At 43.1% G+C, this 14185-nt stretch overlaps 1 long non-coding RNA gene and 2 other non-coding genes across 4 annotated transcripts; 1 reads left to right on the top strand and 2 right to left on the bottom strand.

The window, feature by feature from the left end:
• Positions 1-27: 27 nt before the first annotated feature.
• Positions 28-6393, bottom strand: LOC109285982 (uncharacterized). Of its 2 annotated transcripts, XR_002093914.2 has the most exons (5): positions 6290-6393; positions 5580-6081; positions 4392-4419; positions 3646-3751; positions 28-1528 (listed from the first exon to the last, which is right to left on the bottom strand). It is a non-coding gene; the product is annotated as an uncharacterized LOC109285982 (long non-coding RNA). The 2 variants fall into 2 exon arrangements; XR_002093913.2 differs by lacking the exon at positions 4392-4419.
• An 82-nt stretch (positions 6394-6475) lies between these two features.
• Positions 6476-6548, top strand: TRNAA-AGC (transfer RNA alanine (anticodon AGC)). The gene has a single exon. It is a non-coding gene; the product is annotated as a tRNA-Ala (tRNA).
• Positions 6549-7030: 482 nt separating this feature from the next.
• TRNAA-AGC (transfer RNA alanine (anticodon AGC)) lies at positions 7031-7103 on the bottom strand. The gene has a single exon. It is a non-coding gene; the product is annotated as a tRNA-Ala (tRNA).
• Between the last annotated feature and the right edge of the window lie 7082 nt (positions 7104-14185).

Here is a 14185-nt window from a genome sequence, read left to right as displayed (position 1 = left end):
AGGGTTCCCTATTCACTATTTTATTCATTTTTTTTTTTTATTTTTTATTTTTTTTAATTGCTAAATAACGATATTTAAATGTAGGAATGGCCATCAGTCTGGATTTTTTTCTGGCTATTAAGTTAGCATGTTTTATCATAAAACATGCTCAGTTTATGTATTATCCTAAAAATTCCTCTGATCCTCCTTATTAAAGAGAATCACTTTAAGGTGAAATTATGGAATTAAGTCCTTATTAATTTAGTTCCACTTCAGATACAAGACACGAATCTTGGATCACCGGCATTTTCCTGAAAAGGTGCCTGTCTTGTGGAGAAAGCTCGCTGGCAACTTCTGATAAATACAATCATTCTTTTTTGCACCATTTACATATTGCCATTAGGTGGCTCTTTGCTTTTACATGGTCTCAAAATTCAAACAAATGTGAAGGATCTGCTTGGTACTTAACAGTAACTGTACTCCAGAAGAATAGAAATGGATGAGTGTGTACTTCAAATTTCATGTTTGTGACATATAAGTATAGGTAAGTGGACACTTAGTGATATTTTGAAATGTTTTCCTTGAAGTGTCTGAGTGAGATTGGAAATAAATGGGTGTAGTGAAGTGTACAATCACAAACTGAAAACACGCAGGGTATAAGGTTTGAGGCAGGGGAGGGGAAGGAGAATGGGGACGGAAGCGTACAAGTGTCTCTCAATCTATACAAGTAATAATTTGCAGAATTTTTGTCAGTAGTAGCTTTAACATGGAAAGATGGGCATTTGGTAATTCCATATTTACTGGAGTGTCTTGATTGGTTCAGTTTCATCCACAATGTAAGATAATTAAGTGTAGTTATAAATGAAGGATGGAGTATATGCAGCCAGACTCCTGCCTGCCTGAGACCTGACATTCCTAGTATTGAAAAAGCAGAAAAGCTTACTTGTTTTGCTCCCTTTAAGTTCTGAGAAGAAGCCCACTTTTAAAATTTTATTTTAAAAATAAAATATCCCAGCATACAGGTAAGTAATTACACTCTGACTTCTGGCACAAGGAACTGTGGTGGAATTGGGATGGTATAGCTTCATTACAGCTTTACAGAGAATATGATCGGGCATTACATCTCTTTACTGCATTCTTCCCTTCAGTGAGGAAAGGCACTTTATCTGAAAGTTTACCTAACATCTCTCCCAATTATACAGTTGGTTCAATAAAGGCAATTATAAAATAATCCCACAAAAATCCTTGCTACTTTCGCTTTTTCTAGACTATCGTGGCTTTAACAAAACTTAAATCCTGCTCCAGAATACTGGCCTTGTGTGGAATTGCTATGTAGTTTAGGTAGGGGAAAAAAATCATTTCTGTTTTTTACCAGCCTTGGTAATTCTTTACTGTTGTTCGGTTGTACAATTAGATGGGATGGTCTCTGGCTAACTGGGTCAAATCCTGCAGTAAACAGAATTACTATCAAGTCCAAAGTGAAACTGGAGCCTCTTGTACATGAAGCTTCCAATATCTGATTGTTGTCATCATATCTTTCCCAGAAGCCCTGCAACAAAATCAACTCAAAAGAGTTAACTGCATAGAAATCTGTTTACAAAAAAAAGTTGTGGAAGGAGAGGATTCTGTTATTTCTATCTTCTCAGTTTGAGTTACTTTTTCAGATTGGGAGAAGTATTTCTGTAATCCCACAGCTATCATAGTGGCTGGTTTGGTTTAAAGATTAGCATGTTTTTAACTTGCAAGAGTGAAGACTACAGGAAAATCACCCTGAAATAGAGCTGGTTTGCTTATTAAGCAAGTAAGGGAGCAGTAGGCAAGAACAGCTGTTAGTGTGGAGGTAATTAGCGCTCATCCAGAATTAACACTTCATTGCAATGTCTACAGAAACACCGTGTTGATGTCACTAATCCATGCAAAAGGAATAGTTGGTTTCTCTCCGTATCCTGCTGCAGGCTTTTTAAGGCTAATAAAATCAGAAATGCATAGCATAAGCTTCTGTAAGCAGTGGCTTACCTCATCAAAGATGCTGTGAAGGAACTGCAGGAAGTAGAGCTCCTGAGTAGAAAACTGATTAGAAAAGGTGGGGAAGAGAAGAAAAAGAAGGGGACACGTGGGCTAGGCAGAGACGGGCATTCAAAAAGCCTGAGCCTGAATTGATTCATTTTTTGCAAGTTAGTTTAACCTGCAACAATTGAACTGATTTGCACGTGAATAGATGCTCACTTAGGATTCCAGAAATGCAGGGACATGCCTGCGGTGGCTTGGGCTAGAAATTGGGGTGCAAGAGCAGCCTAGCCTTCCCTTCCCTTCCTCAGCAGCTGCAAGGCTAGAGAGAAGCTGACCTGTGGGGTGTGGCAAGCCCCCCCGGGGGCCGGCTGCTAAATTTGATTGCAGAGGGATTAAAAACCCCTACCCTGGCCTGTAGGGACCTCAGCTAGGGTATACCTGGAGGGGGAAACGGGAAGCAGCCATTGCCAGGCTTGCCCTTAGGCCAGACACAGGCCAGGGCAGTGCCTCAGGCAAAGCAGGGCAGGAGGAGTGGATTAAACTCTCCTGTCTCCCAGTGGGCATAGGACCCCAGCCAGGTTTTGCCCAGCCTTCACCCTATACCTGCTCAGGCAGCTGGGGGCCTGACCAGAGCCAGCTGGCATAGCCCTGCTGTCTGCCTGGGGCTGGGACAAAGACTGGTGCTGTGGGAATGAACCAGGCCAGCCTACAGGTGCTGCTGAGGGTGAACACAGAGGGGCCAGCCCAGGATACGCTACAGGGGCTGGGCCCTTCCCAGGGGGCTGGGGCCATGGGGAATGTGTGGCCAAATTGCTCCTGGCTCCCTGTGCCAGGAGCAAATCCCCTCCCTTTCCCTGTTCGCTTCAAGTTGTGGATGTGCAAGGGGGTGGGGGGACTACTGGCCATACCCCCCTGCCACTGCTCAAGCAGCAAGTGGAGGGAATGCCTGACAGGGGCTGCTACAACCCAGTCAGGCAGATGCCAGCTGCAGTCCCCCAGTGGGAGAGGTGAGGGAGGGGGGAAGTAAACCCCCTCCCTGCCTCAAGGGGCCATGCCAGGCCCGCATCTGGCTAGAGGGCAGAGCCACGGGGCCAGCCCTACTATCTGGAGCAGAAAGCACAGCCCCACCCAGGGCTGAAAAGCATACTGGGATGTTGGGGGATTCTGGTTTCACTTCAACCAGGAAAGAGTCTGGGACAGAAGTTGCATAAACTGGTTTGATCCAAATCAGTTAAATCTGATACTACATTCAGTCAGGTTTATCTTAAACCAGTTTTGCCATTTTGAAATTGGTTTATGTGCACTGAACTTATGTTTTGTTACAGGTTTAAACCAATTTCGGATCACTTAAACTGGTTGATGTGTAACTGCTGTCCTTAGTCTTGGGAAAAGGCAAAGTAGGTAGAAGAGAAAAAAAACAGTTAACCCATTGACAGATATATGGGTTGTAAAAGCTAATCCTGGTAATGGAATAAGAATCCATAGTCTTAGTTTAAAACAATGACTACTCCAGTCTGAATTATTTCGTGTTACACAATTTCCCTACTCAAGTTTTTTTGCAAAGTTTGTGGCCTAAGGACAGCTACTCTGAGGTCAGTCAACCAACCTCCATTATTACTGTACTAATGCAAGTTTATACTTGTGCAGTTTACTTACCAGACCCACCATTCTTCCTCATGCTGCATCTTGTCAAGTTCCTTGTCACTGGCCTTGGCAAACACTAAATTCACAGGAGGTATAATAGAACCCAGATGAAATGAACCTATGAGAAAATGTTTGAAAAGAGCAGAAAAATTGTTTTTCAGATGTGTACAATCATTTAAAATGTCCTGATTAAGTTTTACAGTTACTGTCACTAAATAAGCAGTTGGACAACATCATGTGTCAATTGACTTTCCACTAACAAAACACTAAGAACAAGTTTTATTAGAGCTAGATACCTCTCCATCTGAATCTTCCTAAAGTTTCTTGCTCTTAAAGTTCATCATTTGTTGCATACAAAATAGTGTTTGAGAAACAAAAAATGTAAATTTAGAAAATTCCAAAACTTACTTTGGTAGAGAATAGATCAGCACATGTAAGAGATTTTGTAATCTTACTGTTCCTACCTCAATAAGAAAATGTCAGTGGACATCATCCCACTACCTTGCACATGCTAAGCAAGCACTCTACATTACAAATCAAGTTATTTTCCCTCCCTGATGCAGAAGTCATTAGCTGAAAGTACACAAATGTTTCTGACACTGAATTCCTTGAACCACAGAAAAAGACATTTCCTGATTCACCCTGTATTTAGTACTAGCAGAGATGCAGAGACAGCTGCTCCGAGTTACAAGGAAATACATTTCAAATAGTAAAATCTTTGCTTTACCTGTGAGAGGTTTTATGTGCAACAACATTACCTGCAAGGTTGAGCTGCTTCAATCTTTGCTGGAGAAACATAAATAAAGATGATAAGGCCAGATAAAAATAAGTGGCCACATCAAACATAGCTGAATTTTTTTACTTTTGTATACGTGGCAATATAAAGGTAAAAAGATGTTGGCTTAATTATTTCCATGCTATTCAAGAATTTTAATAGGTTTAAATTAGTTAACAATTGTACTCACTTTACTTTGATCTAAGGGTGATGTCACTATTGGAAGGTAGTTTTGGATGGAAACTGTGTGAAAATTAGCAGTTTCTTATACTTCCTCAAAATCCACCAAAATTTTGTAATTTCTGTTTAATTTAATTTAAGAGTTTCAAGCTCTTCACAATCCCCCAATGAAATTAAGTGAGGGTAAAACAACCAGCAAAAAAACCCCCCACAGTCAGGGGCAAATATTTACAAACATGTTTAAATATAGTCCCAGAAAGGATGGTATTTACTGGTGCATACTGATGGTGGATCTGAGCAATCTGGACTTTTCATGTTATGGTGACTCTGATCACAAAGGCAAATCTATTTTCTTCATTTTGTTCTTTTCTGGGGGGATAATCTAAATTAGTCAGTACAATGTCATTTCAAGGCTTGTGGACATCCTTTATAGCAGATTCAGTGCCTTCAGAAAGTTAAACCCTGCCTGACATGCAGTGATCTTATTCCTCTCTTTGATAGAACAACCTGTATCGTTTCTTCTTGGAAGATAGTCTTATTTTCAAGAAAACAGTAGAGAAGCTTGAAGTGAAAAACTGGGACTTGACTCCAAATCGGTGGGAAGCTAGTAGAGAATAGGTCTGATTTGGTTGTGTTAGCTTGTGTTGCTGAGGGGATTCACAGTGCTCAGCACTCCTTGGAGTTACCTGGGCATGAGACTTTCTGTGGTAAGGAATACTGCACTACTGAAGTTCTGCAGCAAGACCAAAAAACCCCACAAAAAACTGAACCCCTGTCATCAGCCAGGTTGGCCCTGTCTTTCAGATGACTGGAAAGAACAGAGCATTTCCCACCTCTCCCCTGCTAGGTTGTAGGTTAGTAGTGACAACCAGTATCCAAGAGCATGCCTACATTACAGGCTGGGGGGTGGACTAATTAAGAAGTCCTAACTAACCTTTCTGAAGCACCGGTAGACACAGCTACACTGCTTCCGGTGTTGGAGGCAGCTTACCTGAGGAAGTCCTCCGAACTTGGCAATGCTCTTGCAGTTTGCTTTGAATACCAGGTGCTGCAAAGAGGTCTGGGAATACGATGGATGTCTGCCCTCTGTCTAGTCTCAGGAGGGATCAGCCAGCAATGCCACTAGAGGAATTTCAGCTCCATGCTTTGAGCTGGGTTTAGGGACATAATTGCCACGTGTTCCATTTTATATTAAAAATCAGTGCTCGGTGGTTTAAAAGGAAGCTGCCACGGCCACTCCTTCTGTAGGCTCCTTAGAAATTTTGATTGCGTCCCTTTAACTGGTTTCATGGGACATGAGATTTGCCAACCTGCACCTTTATGTCAGAAGCATGTGCTCTGGGCAGCCAGGGACATCATGTTCATATTACTCGATCGGCGGTAGTAATGTTTGCATTGGAAGTCTCTCCAGCACGTCTGTCCCCAGCACTTGGTTAGTTACGATAACCGATTAATGTGTCAGGTACAGTGGTTCAAGGTGGTAAAGGTTTCTTCTATAACAAAAAAAAAAAAAAAAAAAAAAACATTTGGAAGGAAATTATTTAAGGTGGAGGAATGCAGAAATGAATCTTCAAACCTAGGAGGAAATTGAAGTGCATGCAGAACGATTCTGAGTAACATTTGTTCTAGAGGTAGAAATCATTTCCGCAAGTAAGCTCAAACCACGAGGAAGAGAAGAAAATTGCAATTTGGACGAAATACCTAGTGAAGACTGGAAGCCCAGAGTCCATGTGCTGTTTCTCTGGAGCGTCTCCTGCGCCTGAAGTACCTTCTTTCCTGATGAACTCTGCCTCGTTGTAATTGAACAGAATGACTCAGCAAAACCACAGTGTCCACTTGACAGATGATTCAGCAGGAATGCGGCTGCCTCCAGCCTTCTTCGTGGATGGGGAATTAGCTCAAATGGTAGAGCGCTCGCTTAGCATGCGAGAGGTAGCGGGATCGATGCCCGCATTCTCCACTCACTTTTTCAAGAGGGGATTATATATAATCTAGTGAAATAAATGATATCTAATTAGTTATGCACATCAAGCACGCACCTCTGGTAACGTCAATTGTCAACTGGCTTTAGTGTCAATTTACTTACATATCTGAACATCATTTGATCACTTCCAAAAAAGCTAAGAGGGCAGGGGAAGGATGCATCCACATTTTATTAAAAGGGCGGGGGACGGAACAAATGTTCAGAGAAGTGAAATAATGCCATAATCCAAATCACAAGCAGCAAATGGGAACTGCTAAAATCCTGCTCTTTAATGCTTTTGCAGCCATCAATAAAAATTCCCTGCCCCTGGTCTGTTTAGGCAGCTGTTATAATCTTTGGGTGGGGAGGGGGAAATAAGAAGCCTTCTTTTCCCAAGAAAATTAATTTCATAGTGACATCTGTGAGTGAACTAGGATTTTCAGAGGAATAAAATGACAATTAAACCAAAAACAGTAACCTGGAGAATGCGGGCATCGATCCCGCTACCTCTCGCATGCTAAGCGAGCGCTCTACCATTTGAGCTAATTCCCCTCACGTAGGACCACTGTTTCCTACTTGTGACTCACTGTTTTGTAATCATTGACAGAACAGCTCCATAATCACTGAAGTCTGCTCAGAAGCAATTTATTCATATCTCGAGGACAGAGGACTTGAGTACATCTTACCGAAAACCTGATCACCAGCCACCAAGCAGAACAACTACATGGCTCAGATTGTAATCCACCGGCAAATTCAGTGGATTTCAGTAGTATATTGTGTATTATATAATCAGTAATATATTTTAAACGAGGACCTTCAGAGATGGCTGGCTTTAAGTCAAAACCCGAGATCTTTACAAAGGCAGCTGCTTTATCCATTCTTCATGGGATTTTTGATTGATTAAAATGTCATCCCCTGCTGTTTTGGTGTACTTTTCTTTCCCCTCACTTTTTAATTTTAAAATATTTTAGAGAATGTAGGAAGAAAAGGAATGACAATGATTTAACAAACGGGAGAAACTGCTTCCATATACACTTTTGGAATATTTTTATTTTATAATTTAATGTGACTGCCATACCCTAAAGAGACCACCTGTAGAGTGAGCAGCTTGCCTGTAAGTCTCTCAACCTCATTCAGTCATTATCTGCTGCTGAGGCTGGCAGCAATGCTATCATGAATGCTATTTAATTGTGGGGGGGAGGGGACTTTTTGTAACAGACACCCACACACTTAGATTTAAAATACAATATAGGTAATACACTATTTCTATTTTTTATGATGTGTCTCTGGATTTTAACGTAACGATATCAAATTATATGGGTATAATTATATAAAACAATGGACAAGTAAAAAGCAAAGCTTTACATAAACTGGACTGGTCTCTGGATCTCCTGCCCTTCAGCTTTCCTTCTGAGTATCTATATGGCTTCTCACTTCTCTCACCTCCTATTGCCTTAATTCATTTTGTGAGTCATCAACATTCAGTGATCTTTGGAACTTATTTCTGTGTATCAACATCCCTATTTTTTTAAATCGGACATGAGAGATTCCCCAACTTGCAAAACCAGGGTAATTAGAGTCAATTTGAAAAGATTCCTGAATTCCTGTATATTCAGGAAATCTCAGGTTGCAAATGTTTCCCGCTTTGCTACCTGGTTCCCCAACATGAACTGCAAGTATCTGACACACCTGAACATTTCCTTAAATACCATTTACTGGAATAATGAATGCTAGTGACTGGGCAACAGGATGGTAATTTCTCACATTATTTAGCAAGATTGCAGCATTAGAAATGTCTGGTTAAGTATTATGTAATTGAAGTGTACTAAATTGTAAATTAGAATGAGACAGAACTAAAGTTGTTCCATAGCTGTCTTTTACTGAATTGTATTTGAATAGTTTTCAGTCACAAGTTTAAGAATATCCATTATCAGAAGTGAAGGAAGAATTCAAACACTCAGAGGTGAGGAAAACTGCATATGCCCTTCTGCTCAATGATCTGGTGTTTTATCTTTCTGTAAAAAAGTGTCAGACGAGGTCCATTTCAATAAGACACATTTCAAATGTCTTCTTTAGAGAGAAGGTTCAGGCTGGACATCAGGAGAGATTACTTTACGGTTAGGGCTGCCAGGCTCTGGAATGGGCTCCCTAGTGAGGTGGTGCTCTCTCCTACCTTGGGAGTTTTCAAGAGGAGGCTGGACAGATATTTGGCTGGGGTGATATGATCCCGGCACCTGTTCCTGCCTGGGGCAGGGGGTCGGACCTGATGATCTGTTTAGGTTCCTTCCGACCCTAAGTACTATGATACCTGGAGTTACACAGCTTGGGCTCATCTTTACTTGATATCTTTACTGGGATATAAAAAGAGTCAACAAGAGTTACTTCAACATAGTTATTCCAAATTTACATAAATGTGAATCAAATATCAATTATATTGTTGAGAGATTGTATTCTGGCCAATAGCCTCTTTGCCATCAAGATGATGGGACACTAATACGCAGGGAGAGTAACTGATGGGATAAAGGAATGTCTATTTTGAACTGGATCCTGTACTTTGTCATTCCAAGCTCATTAGGAATGGGAACAGCTAGATTTGCTAATCTCTTGTAAATGACTTTTGTTTCTCCAATTTGAATAAAGGAAGGAAGAGAAAGGGAGGATATTTCTGAGACTTTTTCATTTTTTTTATTTTTGAGATTTTTTTATTTTATTTAAAATTACTTGACCCTTAAAAGGCGGGGGGGGGGGGGAGTTGAAGACTTTTGCTTAATCCCAGTGCAATGAGGTTGGCAATTTCATTGCTTCTGGAGTGATGGAACTTTGGGACTACATTTATTTTTTTACTGCGGGACTTGGGTTGGGAGTTAAGGATCTCCCAGCGCTGGACCCGCGACTGCTGAGCTGGTGCTGGGAGACAAGGATCTCCTAGCCCGGCTCTTGCAACTGGAGGGCTCAGGCTGGGAGATAAAGATCTCCCAGCCCCGGGTCCCACAATCTCAGAGTAGGGACTGGGAGCTCCCTGCCACTGGGGTAGGGGGACATCATCCCCACCTGAGCTCTGGTGGCAGACCCCACCCCAGCAGCAGGCAGCTCCCAGGGGCAGGGAGCAATCTCCTGCCCCCTGCTGCCCGGCAGCACATTTGCTTCTGGTCAGGTGTCTACACATGTGCTATTGCACTTACTAATCACAAGTAAATTTGTTACTTCCATTTGCAGGTTGCAAATTTACTCAGATTACAGCCAATTACTGTACAGTAAGCATCTGAACATGTAGACGTGGATGATTACTGTGCAGTAAAGTGTCTCATGTAGATGCACCCACTATTTCTGTCTTTATACAACATAGTTGAAGAGGAATATTTAAGAAGACAGTTACCCATAAATTTGATGGATAGCCAGTTTGCTGGCTGCATGTCAAAATGGACAAGGTACATGTTTAGACAAATTTCTGAATGGAAGAAAACATACTACTTGGACAGTATGGTTGTATGGTTCACTTTGAAGTTCTAGACTTGTTTGATGAAGGAATTAAAGACTATATGGCTACATTCTTAGGAAATATCTGTATTACAATGGCTGCAGTTTTGTGTGGACATACTAAGTTGATTTTTTAAACTAGCTGCTAGTTCAAGCATAGATTCATAGATTCATAGAAGTAGGGTTGGTAGGGACCTCAGTAGATCTTCAAGTCTGACCCCCTGCCCTGGGCAGGAGAGAATACTGGGCTCATATGACCCCAGCCAGGTAATTATCAAGCCTCCTCTTAAAGACCCCCAAGGTAGGAACCAGCACCACTTCCCTTGGAAGTTGGTTCCAGATCCTAGCCGCCCTGACTGTGAAGTAGCGCCTTCTAATGTCCAGCCTGAACCTACTCTCAAACAACTTATGGCCGTTATTCCTTGTTACTCCGGGAGATGCTCGGTTGAACGGGGTCTCTCCCATTCCCCGCTGGTCCCCGCTGGTAAGTTTATAGATGGCCACCAGGTCCCTTCTCAGCCTTTTCTTGTGAAGGCTGAACAGGTTCAGGTCCCATAGCCTCTCCTCATAGGGTCTGCCCTGCTGTCCCCGGATCATGTGAATGGCCCTCCTCTGGACCCTCTTGATGTTGGCCACATCTCTCCTAAAGTGTGGTGCCCAGAACTGGATGCTGTACTCCAACTGTGGCCTGACCAGTGTCACATAGAGGGGGAGGATCACCTCCTTGGCCCTGCTCGTGATGCATCTGTGGATGCATGACAAGGTGCAGTTGACCTTACTGACCGCGTCCTCACATTGGCGGCCCATGTTCATTTTGGAATCAATAATGACTCCAAGATCTCTTTCTGCCACTGTGCTTTGGAGAAGGGAGTCCCCGAGCTTATAGGTATGCTGCTGGTTCTTACTGCCCAAGTGCAGCACCCTGCACTTGTCAGTATTGAATCCCATCCTATTCTCATTTGCCCACCCCTGTAACCTGTCCAGGTCCAGCTGTATCCTGTCCCTCCCTTCTAGCATGCCCACCTTGCCCCAAATCTTGGTGTCGTCAGTGAATATGAACGGGGTGCTTTTCACCCCCTTGTCCAAGTCACTAATAAAGAGTTTGAACAGTGCAGGCCCGAGGACCGAGCCCTGGGGGACCCCACTGCCCACATCCCTCCAGGTCGAATATGACCTGTCCACCACCACTCTCTGGGTGCGGCCCCTCAGCCAATTTGTGATCCAGATGACTGTGTAGGCATCAATGCCACAGTCGCCTAGCTTCTTAATGAGAATGGGGTGGGAGACATTGTCAAAGGCCTTCCTGAAGTCCAGAAAGACTACATCTACTGCAACACCTGCATCCAATGATTTTGTGACCTGATTGTAGAAGGCAATCAGGTTGGTTTGACAGGACCTGCCCCTAATGAACCCATGCTGATTGTCCCTGAGCGTCATCCCCCCTGCTGGTCCTTCCCAGATGTGTTTTGGATAATCTTCTCAAAGAGCTTCCCCAGGATCGAAGTAAGGCTAACAGGCCTATAGTTGCCCAGGTCCTCCCTCCTCCCTTTTTTGAAAATAGGGACCACATTGGCCTTCTTCCAGTTGTCTGGCACCTGGCCAGAGCACCACAAGTGCTCGTAAAGCTGTGCCAGGGGCCCCTTGACAACCCCTGCCAATTCCCTCAACACCCTGGGGTGGAGAGCATCTGGACCTGCTGACTTGAACACGTCCAGCCCCTCCAGAAGTTCCCTAACTCAGTCCTCCCTGACCCTAGGCCTGGTGGAGTCTCTCCTGAGTCCGTCCTAAATCTCAGTGGGGGAGTCCCGGTCCCTGCACAAAAAAATGGAGGCAAAGAAATTGTTAAAAAGGTCTGCCTTTACCTCTGGTGCAACCACCAGATTGCCAAGCGTATTCCGCAGGGGCCCCACTTTACCTGGTACTTTCTTCATACTCCCTATGTATTTAAAAAAGGACTTTTTTTGTTGTACTTGATCCTTGATGCTATCCCTAGTTCTGTATCTGCCTTAGCTTTCCTAACAGCCCCCCTACAGACCCAAGTGATGGAGGTGTACTCCTCTTTGGTGATAGCCCCTCTCTTCCACTGGGTGTAGCCTCCTTTTTGGCTTTCAGGCGTTCCTGAATGCCTTTGGTGAGCCAGGGGGGCTTTTGAGAACTGTTACCCACTTTGATTGTTGTTGGGACTGTCACCCCTTGGGCTTGGAGGATCGTCTCCTTAAGGAACGACCACTTGTCTTGGACACCCAGTTCCCCAACTCTCCAGGACCCCAGTGCCTCTCCTACCAATCTCCTCAACTTTCTATTTCTCTGAAATTTTCTTTTCATGCTAACATTATTTTTCCCCTACTGCAGTTCCAATCCATCACTCATTGAAATCAAATGGGAATTTTGCCTTACTTGGAAAAAAGAAAGAAGGATCACATTGTCTCCTTCTAGTATATAGTTTTGACTCACCCACAGACTGAGCAAAGCATGGATCTTCTGCCAGAACAGTTACAAAGTCTGTGAAATTCACCTGCCCATCACATGCAAGGGAAAAGACAGCTCAGACAGGGAGGAAACTAATAACATGCACAGACAGTGTGAACTATTCAAAGCAGCAAACATGAAAAAATTAAAAAATAAGCATATTATTATGAATATTTTTAGAATTGCTCCTACAGCTATACCGCATTTTCATATTTCTATGCATTTTTTTATTAACCAGATGCCTTGTTGTGGCGATAGTTGTATCTTACCAACAAAGAAAATCAAGTTGCAGAATGAAGAGAAAGAACAATCAAAGGAATAGGAAAATTGAAAAACAAAAAATATAGAACAGGTTTAGTTTTGCATATGTAAATAGAAGGTCTGAACTTCAAGGATGCTTAGCACTTCTAACAATGAACCTACAGTATTCTCAACCTATTCTCACATGTGTAAGTCAATCCCACCCCCAAATATCTCATATTGATACATGAAGGTACAAGTATGTATGTAAATACAAACATACGATCTACAACTTATTTTTCACACATACACAAACTTGCTCCACTAAAAAAAGACACTGTCAGTATCAGCACACTTCAGAGCCTCATGTAGCTCTTGATGGGTTGTACTGAAGCCAACACTTGTGAAAATCAGCTTCAGGCCACATATGTTAACATTACCTTTTCTACTGCTAAAGACTTTGAAGACATATTTGAATGCTGCAAACATATAAAGCACAGCAAGATAGGTTTTTCACGTGGTATTACTGAAAAGTGAATGAATACATGTGCAGTACTTTCTGAAACAAATGTCTACCAATTCCACAATCTCTGTCTACTTCCTTCAGCCATGCTAGCACTAGCCACCTTTTTGTCTCTTCCTAAAATTTTAGGTGTTTGGGTGTAAGAGCTTTCTTCCCTGTAACTTGTGCTATTTGGGCCTGTCTGTTTGCACATATCTGCATTGATTCATTGCTTTCACTTCAAATGGAAATGTCTTTCTATCCTATACTGTAGGAGGAGGTGACTTCTGAAATGTTTGGCTCTTTTCCGTCTCATTATTACTGGTAATAGTCCCATTGAATGAACAATGTAAAATAATTATTAAATCTACTCTCAATCCCATAACTAAAGCCTGCATATAAGAGGAGGTGGGTCAATGAAATTCTACATTATCTGCTATTTGCTTCTGTGTGGGTGCATCCACATGTGCAATCAGTGTGTCTGAATAGACTCTGGCACAGTTTGTGCTGGAGTCAGCTGCTTCTGAGAGCAGTGTCTTTAAGCATGCCCAGGACTGTAGCAGTTAGAGGAGGGGCAGGCAAAATATGGCCTGAGGGCCACATTTGGCCCACCAGGCCATTCTATCTGGCCTTAAAAAATGTAGAAAATTAATATTTATCTGCTCCTGGCTGCCTGTCAAAGATTACAGGAGCCAGGGGCAGTAGGACCCAGGGGAAGCTGGCAAGACCCAGAACCCAGCCCACCCCGCCCCACCCCCAGGCCCCTTCTAAGCCCTCCCCCTTCAAACAGAAGCCTCTGTCTATGGCTGCTTTCACTGTTTCTCTGCCCACCTGCCAGCCGCTCGAGCACCACATGGCCCGCAGATGCCTCACCTGACTGCAGGAGCATGGGGCCCACACCGATACCCTGGGGCCAAGACTGGGAGGGTGTGTGTGTGTGTCCATG

The sequence above is a fragment of the Alligator mississippiensis genome, chromosome 3, assembly GCF_030867095.1.
Source record: "Alligator mississippiensis isolate rAllMis1 chromosome 3, rAllMis1, whole genome shotgun sequence".
Taxonomy (NCBI): Eukaryota; Metazoa; Chordata; order Crocodylia; family Alligatoridae; genus Alligator; species Alligator mississippiensis.
Note: the sequence above shows the minus strand (reverse complement) of the source record. Positions and strands in the feature narration are given on the sequence as shown.